This window comes from Lonchura striata, chromosome 18, assembly GCF_050655825.1.
Source record: "Lonchura striata isolate lonStrDom1 chromosome 18, ASM5065582v1, whole genome shotgun sequence".
Classification (NCBI taxonomy): domain Eukaryota; kingdom Metazoa; phylum Chordata; class Aves; order Passeriformes; family Estrildidae; genus Lonchura; species Lonchura striata.
In genome coordinates, this window is record NC_140720.1 from 6662887 (window position 1) to 6672284 (window position 9398).

Below are 9398 nucleotides of genomic sequence, written 5' to 3' on the forward strand. Positions count from 1 at the left end.
TCTATCCTCCATCAACTGTACTTTTCTTCCAAAACCTTCTTGAGGTGCTTATTCAATCCTTATGGACAGAGAATAAATCAGACTAAATTTGAATACCAATGTAGTCTGTCATTTTGTAAAAAAGTCATGTTAAATTGGTAACTGGATCTTCCTGGCATACTAAAACATTCCTAAAAAGATTAAGAGGGTCTCAGTACACCCAATTCTTTGAGTCTATTTCTAAAGGAATATTTTGCAAATTTGAAATTTCATGGCTGATATAGACCTTGGACAAAAATCTGAGCATATCCAGTCTATGCAGCCAGCTGCAGAGAAATCTTGCTTCTTGAAAAAAACATGATTAACTACCTATGAAAGCACTACCAGTGTGTTATTATGGCAGACAATTGCTATCAATTAAAAAAAAAAAAAAAAGACATTGAGGTGAGACAAAGCTGCTTCATTCCACTGGGTGTGGATGAATTTTGAGGTAATGGCAATTTTGCCTTTTCTTTAGTGCAGCCAGGACTTGCCTCTTACTATTTTAATGTGTGAATTCAGCAGCTGCACAGTAATGTCCACCACAGACACCCACACAGACAATAACCACAGCCTGCAAGTGCCAGAACTTCAAAAAATAAAGAATAAATTTTTATTTCAATGTTAGTTCAGTATTAAGAAAAAAACCCATAATAATAACTCAAGCAGGTGGTAGAGGTGGGAATGTGCTTCAGCAAACTGGTATTTTTAAGTTGAACCCTCCCTACATCTATAAACTGATAATTTACTGTGCAATGATCTATTTTTATGGATGTCATCATTATATAGGAACAATCCTGCTCTCTTTTTTACATAGCCATTCATTTTTAATTGCAAGGGCCACAGACACATTTATTCATTTCCATCACAGATGTAGGTGTGTATCAGCATGTGCAAGAGCCACTGCAAATATACTGTGCACCTGCAGTGCACATTAGAAAAGCTATCCAACAACTAAGCCTGAAATCCACATTTGCAGTTTTGCAGGGAATAAAAATCAAGCTGACTCAGTGAAAGGTGCTTTGATGCTGGTTCCCTGCACTTATTGCCAGAGCAACTGTTCCTGTTTGGGAAAACTGAAAGCATTCTCTCCTATAAAATACGTGTGAGAAAGAGGGAATAAATATATGCAAGCAGCAGGTTGGAATAAATCAGGGAAGCGTGTGAGAAGGAGGCACAAGCAGGGGAAGGAGCTCTGGATGCAGGGAGGGAATGGTTGGCTGCATTTCAGAACCCCCTGGCCCTGGATGGGCTCAGGCTTGGGATGAAGCTGAACTGGAAACCTGTGCTCTGACTTCCAGATTTTCCTGTTTATATCCAGGTGCTGTTGTGGATTTCACCTGGAGCCAACAGCCCCCGAGGATGGGGAGGGGATGTCCTGAGCAGTGAGTGGAGGCTTCATGCCTCTAATGAGGACAGAGAGGGGTGCACAGGGCTCCAATGCTGTCGGAACTCAAAATGTCCCTCAGATATTTTTGGAGGTTCCAGGCCCAGGTCAGAAGCATTTGAGACCCTGGCAGGCAGCTGGAAACAGCTGTGATTTTGGGTTTGAACCATGGAATAATTTACCAACCTTGCAGGAAGAACGAGAAGTCACAAAAGTTTAGATATTATAGTAGAAGTAGTCACAAAGTAAAGGGAAGAATTTTTGAGTGCTGTACAGGGGGGGTTTTAAGTCTTGTACAGGGGGGTTTTGGTTTTGTACATGGGGGTCAGAGTTTTAAGATGAATTTGGGATTTGAGCCCGACCTGTCCTCCCTCTTTCTTCTTCCTTGCCTCCATGTTCTTGGTGATGTTGGCACTCACAGATTGGTTTAGAGTAGAAAAGCACCATTTAATATAGGTAATAGGCATTGGGAAAAAACTGTAACCATGTAACACGTAATGTACCATATAAAAGATAGAAAAGCACCATTTAATATAGGTAATAGGCATTGGGGAAAAACTGCAAACATGTCACATGTAATGTACCATATAAAAGACAGCAGCAGCCCTGGGTGGGAGAGAAGAAGCAGTCGGGGTCAGAGAGGATGTCAGGGTGTGTGTGTGCCTCTGCCTGAGCTGTGAGCAAACCACAGCAGCCCCAGAAGAAAATCTTTTAAATAACTTATAATAAACAACCATGAGACCAAACAACAAGAGAATACTAAGTCTTTCTTTTAAAAGCACAAGCTAAAGAAAAAAATTTTCCACCACACAAAGCCACCCTCAAACTAGGGTGGGCTTCAACACAGTGCTGCCCCAAAGGGAAAGATTTATCTTCTTGACAGATAACAAAAGAGAGTAATGGCTTTTTTTCTTCCCAGTAGCTTTCTTCACTGTCTTGTTTTGACTCAGCATGAACTCCATTCTTCCAATTTGTTTTTCTTTTCATGGTTCTATATAGCCCACCCTTGCCTCCTACAGATTTTGGGTTTCTTAGTGTTTGTAGTTTTGTTTCATTGGGGATTTTTTGGGGTGGGTTGAGTTTTCAGATTTGAGCTCCTAGTAGCTTTGGGTTTTATTATAGAGAGAAGTTAAGGAAACAAAATAACTGACAGACCAATGGTGAGATTTCTGTTGATGTAGAGTCTGAGCATCTTGGAAATTACTATTTTATACTGCAGGACAACAGAGTTTCTAAACCAGCTACTTTAAATTTGCCAGTATTATAAAATGCCACAAAAATTCCTTGTGCTTCTATTTTTATGGAACATTTGAACTTTAATTGCTCTGATTCCACTTCTGACTGTGCACAGAATCACAGGAGCCCAACATAGGCACAGCAGGATTTTTCTTTTTTCAGAGGCTTGACAGTACAAGACAAACAAATGAGTTTTCAAAACTCCATAAACCTACTTTATCCTAAATTCCTGGTAGCCTTCCATCCCAGAAAAATGTCAGCATTTTGAAGTGTGTTGAAAATATTTTGTTAGTGATATTACAGCTAAAGACATCCAGCATTGGGATGGATTTCATTCAGCTTCAGCAGACAGTTCCTTGTCAGCATTCCCTGAACAAGTACACCACACAAGGGAGAAGGGTCTGTTTTCCAAAGGATAAATCCAACTGGCACAGGGCTATGAAGCTTCTAGCATGCCCCCTCTATGTCCTAGGAAATAATTACTTGGAAACACTTCCAGGCATCAGGACTTTCAGGTTTCTGAATGTGCTCAAACCACAAGGCAGCTGCAGATTCAAGTCATACACCTGGGTGCTCCCAGACACACCAAAGGGCACAAGCCCAGCACACACACAGTTAAATTCCTCTGTCCATGGAAGAAATAAGAGAAATACTTTGTGAATAAGTGTCCATATGGAAAGCCTGAAATAAGTACTATACTCCCACCAAAAAATTTCTTTATGTGTAATGGGAAGGTTTTTGGAAGTAACGTGTCCTTAAAGTGGCATTGCTAACACAGGTCTCTACTTAATTTTGGCACATTTACTTCCAGTAACTTTCTTTAGACAGGCATCTTCCAAATGCAACAGAATATATCAGCTTCTTTAGGGAAAACAAATAGAATGTTTTTTTTAGAACTTTTAGACCTTTTAATTACAAATATTGGGCTTTTGGAGTGTAAGTCCAAGCATGGATTCACTGAGGCTCTCCCTGTTTACCACTGATCTGTATACTGATGATTCTGCTATATTCCATGAAAGATAAAATGCAGAGAAATCCAATATGCTGCTTCTCCTTTAGGAATTCATTTGCTGACAAATAGTTATCCTGTCAAGAGTTATAACCATATAGGGAGACATCAAAAGAATTTGTCTAACTTCTTCCTTTTGCACAGTGCATATCTGCAGTGGTTGCACTGTGCAAGCTGTTAAAGAAAATAAAATATAAATCCCCAAATTCAGGGCAAGCATTGTGAGGGATATATGCTGCCAGACCCAGGCTCTAATGTGAAATCACTGTATTTAAAGGACTTTAAATTGCTTTTAAATATCATTTGCTTAAAAAAAGAGCATATATACGTATATATATATATATATATATGTATATATATATATATATATATATAAAATGAACTCCAATGCAAATGAGCTGTGAATCTACAGTTTAGCCCTGCTAATCCCTGTAAATGTGGTTCATTGCTGCTTCCCTATTTCATGTTGTAGTTGGAAAAAAATAGTTTTGAGTTTCATAAATAACCAAAGTGTTCTTGAACAACACCTTTCTTGACTCATTCCCCTACATTTCCATTAGCAGTAAAAAATATCATAGAACACAGAAAGAGAGAAAGGAACAAAAATTCAGGAAAAGAATTGTCAAACACAGCTTTTCCTCAAAAAGCTGATTCATTCAGTGCTTTTTCAATTCAGTAAGACATGGAAGGATATTGTATTCATACAAAAATAGAAAATAATATAGTTCATCCTGATTTTGTTCTCCAGTCAACCTATGAACAATGTATTTATTTACTTTATTTAAACAGCAGGTGCTTTTTTTTGCTCTGAAACACTTCACTCATCAGTAGGTGTAAACTCTCATGATATAAATTATCTGTTAGTACTCCCTATTGAAGCCAAGGTCTAATTTTTTAATAATTTATGGCATATACCAAGTAATACTGAAATACATTATGATTATTATTATATAGCTGAGACCTTGAAACTTGCCAAGTAATGATGAGTATGTGAAAAAGATGTCAGCATGTTTCTGGTGTGAAATTTATAGACTATTGAAGTTTTTAATTTCCAATTGGTAACTGTACAATAAGAGGCATTGTCTTTTGAAAGATATTTTTTCACAACTGATAATATACTATAGACTTCAATAACATGTTTCTGAAAACCTTAAACATATGAAATAGATTATATTCATTGAAATATAACAAGATGTACACTTGGAAAGGACACAAATCTCCAGGGGACCTATGGAGAAAATTAATTACTTTAAATGACTGGTGTTATGGAGAATAAAATCACCAATTACTGCAGTAAAAATAAAGAGACAGATCTGTCATCCCCTGCAGAGGCAGAACCCCAAATGCAGAGGCAAAAACCCAGGGATGTGGCTGTGCAATACCTTGCAGGATGGTGGTGTTGGGATGTTCCATGGTGATTTTCCTGCCTGCCATCTGTCCTCCCTTGTGTCTGGGGAGCAGTGAAACCTGAGCATTAACCAGAGAGATCAAACTGCCTGCAAGGGGACATTCAGCTCATTTCTGACAGCAAGATGAATTAGCCTTTATTTCCCAGGTTATTTCATACTCACTAAACTCCTAAGATTATACTTATTCAAACTATGATGAAAGTCTTCAGGCTAAGAGCAAAATATGTGATAATAGAACCAACAAAGGGAGAAACCTTGCAACAATGTGAGAATGGCAAAACATGAGGGAATGTGTGGTGTTACTGCTTAGGGCAGGAACATCCACATCACAGCCAGGGAGGAGAGACAGACCTGGCAGCACTGGAACAGCACCAGGGCTACACCCAGCTCTGCTGAGAGCTGGAATCAGTCACAGAAGGGTTTGGGCTGGAAGGGATCCCAAAGCTCATGCAGTTCCAGCCTCCTTTCCTGGGACAGCTTCCACTATCCCAGGTTGCTCCAAACCCTGTCCAACCTGGCCTTGGACACTTCCAGGGATGGGGCAGCCACAGCTGCTCTGGGCACCCTGTGCCAGGACCTCCCCACCCTCACTGGGAGCAATTCCTTCCTAATTAACATCCCATCTATCCCTGCCCTCTTTCAGTTTGAAGCCATTCCTCCTAGTCCTGTGCACTTGTTTCACTGAAATCCAGTGAGAGCTAAGCACAGGAAAGCTGGTAGAGAGAATCCTCTGTGGAATACCTTCTATGGTTTGACAGTGCAAGCCATGCACACACCTCCAGGAGATTTCTGAAAGTCCACGTGCCACATCACTCATCTCTGCAGGATGGCTGGTTACAGGTGACTGTTCAGGTGGGGAGAGCAGACACTCCAGCCTGTAAAACTGGGCATTATCCTGGCTACAGCCCCAGATCCAAGTGCAATCCCAGCAGATCACACCATTTAACCCACGTCCCTTCACAGCACAACCACCACCTCCTGCCCCTTCTGCTAATTTCTCTTCCAGCTTTTTCACTGGTGTCTCCCTCAGTGTGATAACACCAACACAAATCTACCTGCCTTAACATAATGTGGATTTTCAAGTAAAAGCAAGGTGCTAATGGCATTACATAGCTCACAACGATCTGGGACCCTCTCCATGGCCAGTGACAGCTCATGGGCCACAAGCACCCCCCATGACAACCCCGAGCCCTGAGCCTCAGCAGCTCCACACCCAGCCCAGCTGCCCACTGCTGGTGTACACTCACCAAAAAGCTGATTCCCCTCCTCATCTCCCTCTCCTGGGGATTCTGTGGTGTTGTGACTCATTTCATGCTCATAACAAAATCCAAGGTGATGCTGAATATGACAAAAAGGCAACTTCTCGTGTCTTGTTATGTCTTCTTGTGACCCCACTTGTGTTTGTCACCTATTTCCCCACCGTGTCCATGTTCTGGTGGCTGCCCTGAATACCCCAAATTCATCCTCTTTGTGTTCTCTTGCCCTTTTCACACACATCCAAAGCCCCCAGTGACTCCCATATCAGCTCTGAGCAGCACAGACTATGTTTTTCTTTTTTTTTTCATTTTTATGTCAAACAAAATGTCAACAGGTAACTTGCTTCTCTGATGCCATTCAGAAATGTAGCAATGCTAAATATAGACTGATTTAAATGCAGTTCTTTTAGCTGGTATTTCATTATCTTGACTTTTTTTTTTTTTAAACAAACCTTTTGTAATGAGAAAAATGGACTAGCAGAAATATGCCAAAGAATATATTATATTGAAGGTACCTTAAAATCCTACCTACAATTGCTACAAATTACTGACTAAAGAATATACATTGGATGCAATAAAAATAGATTTCACATACACCATCACCTGTTCAGCTGCACTGTCTTCTGATAAGGCATTTCAGAAGTAAGAGTAATATTTAGATAAGCTCTCTTTAAAAATAATCACAACAATGACATAAAAATGATGATTAAGTGTGTATTTCATATTCCTTTCAATTCCATAAGAAAACTTCATGAATTTCCCTTATTTACAGAGGCAGCTTTCTCAGGAGCACCAAGGCTGCAATCTGGATACTTTGCTGGGCAAGTGAAACAGGGAGAGGTTATTTTTAAAACACAAATTTACATTTTTTATTGGGATCTCAGCAGCATTATCTCTTTCCAAAGATGCCTGAAGCATCTTGAGCTGTAATTACACACCTGTCTGCTTCCATTGGCTCCTGGAATCCTATCTAAAAACCCTGTCAGAACATTTTGTGTTTCCATGAGCTGAAAAGCTCCTTTTTAAAATACAGGTTCATGGCTAATTTCCTCTACATCACAATTAGAGTTGTTCATTTCAGATTGGGAATCAATTGATTTAGTTTTGGTTTTGCCTCTCAAAATAATGCTCTGAGGTTTTGCTCTTTGGGTTTTTTCTAAAGATAAACAAAGAGATAATGCATTACCTAAAGCAGAAGTTATTGTTACTGAAAGCACCACTACCCACAGCTTTAATTCTCAATAAACACTGTTTATTATAAGTCAGAAACTAGGGAAAAGTAATTGTTAGGTCTGTAAGGGTTTCCAGGGCTTTATTTCATTTAGATGCATCTGAAATTGCAATATTGTTGCTGAATGCGTATCAGTGTTACACTTAAGCATAAAATATCAAGGATTTTTTTTATGGAGATAACTTCAAATTCAGTTTCTCAATATACAAGTGTTTATGCTCCTCTTGAGGGCAAGTGAATTAAACTGCTGGCACTGTACATGTAGGCACCATAAAACAGGCAGCACAAAAATTGTTCTGTTGTAAACCCATGAAACAAGCATGTAAATAGTCTCAGTTGTTCCTGAATGTGCTGAATCCAAGTTCATGTGCCACTCTATAAGCACCTTGTACCACAGCCAGTCCCAGCAGAAGGGATGTGTGAGCTTTGAGCTGTCATTTCTGAGTCTTGAGGGGATTTGCTTTGCTCATTATGAGCACTCTTGAGTTGTACATAAATGTCACCCTGTTGCAGTATCAGCACCTCAGGAAGCTGTAGGTGCATTGGCACTGGTGGAAGAAACGAGCCAGGGCAGTCCAGGACATAAAATTGGTCAGGTTTGAGCACTGTGGTGTCACCAGTGCTGTGTCCCCATTTCCTGGATCCCTGGAAATGCAGGCAAACACAGACCTGCACAGGGCTCCCAAAACTCATCCTGCCTCTTATTGCTGCCACAAAACCAGGCCAGCCAGCCTTACCCTTTTTGCTAATATTTATCCAACCTCTTTTTAAAAGCTCCAGAGTAAGGAACGTAACAGGCTCTCTGCATTATTTGTGCAAGTCCTCATGTATCCACAGCAATGGAGCTCCCTCTGAGCATCTCAGCTAAATCTCCCACTGTTATTATCTGAGCAGTGATTCTAATGGCATTTTGGATGAAAGGATTGTGCTTCTTGCCCTGGTGTGAAGAACAGTAAGATGACATTCGTCACTTTGCTTCCCAGTGACTGCCAACTTTTTATGATATGTAGGGCAGTAAATGAAAATAAGACTCCTGTGGAATCACAAGGAGTCCCATAAAGCTTCTGTCCATGAATCAAAGAAGCCACTTACCACAGCTAAGTGCAGCTTTTCTGTAGAGACAAATATTTGTTTTCCTAGAGGACGAAAATAAAGGCACATTTAAAATAGATGAGCTTCCATCAGATTAAATTCAGAGGTGGAAGAAACAATTCAGGTAAATTAATAAATTACCTAAGCTTCTCAAATGAGCTTTGAGATTTAGATGTGACTGAATATAGCTTTTCTGGATGCAATCAGAGGAACATCTGGAGATTCATCTAGATAATTTGAAAAGCCTTTGCAATTCCAATGGATTATTCAGCTGAAGAATGGACAAGTTGTCATTTTTTTAGGTAAACACATATATAACTTCCAAAGACTTTCAGGGTTCTAGTCTGTTTTCACAGAACAATGACAACATAAAAAAAAAAAAAAAAAAAGCAAATGCTGGCTAGGATAAGATATTGAAAAGCTAAATAAATGCAGTTAAACATGGTAAATGCATTTAAAACTAAAACTCATTTCCAGCAATACTCCATTGAATTTCATTACTGAGGAGGATATTGCATAGGTATCTCTTTTCTTAGCTGTGTATTTCCCCTTGAGCTGTTTATGTCCTTAAAATATAATTAGACAAAGACTGTAAATGCAGTACTGCAATCCAGAATCAGAGTAATTCAAAGAGGGTTTAGAAAGGTTTGAAACTAGCAAACCATTCATTACTTTCATTTTAGACGCTATTAAATCTCACAATTCAACGAAGTGATGCTTTAGTATAAGGGAAAATCTCAATTGGCATGAAAAGATCTGC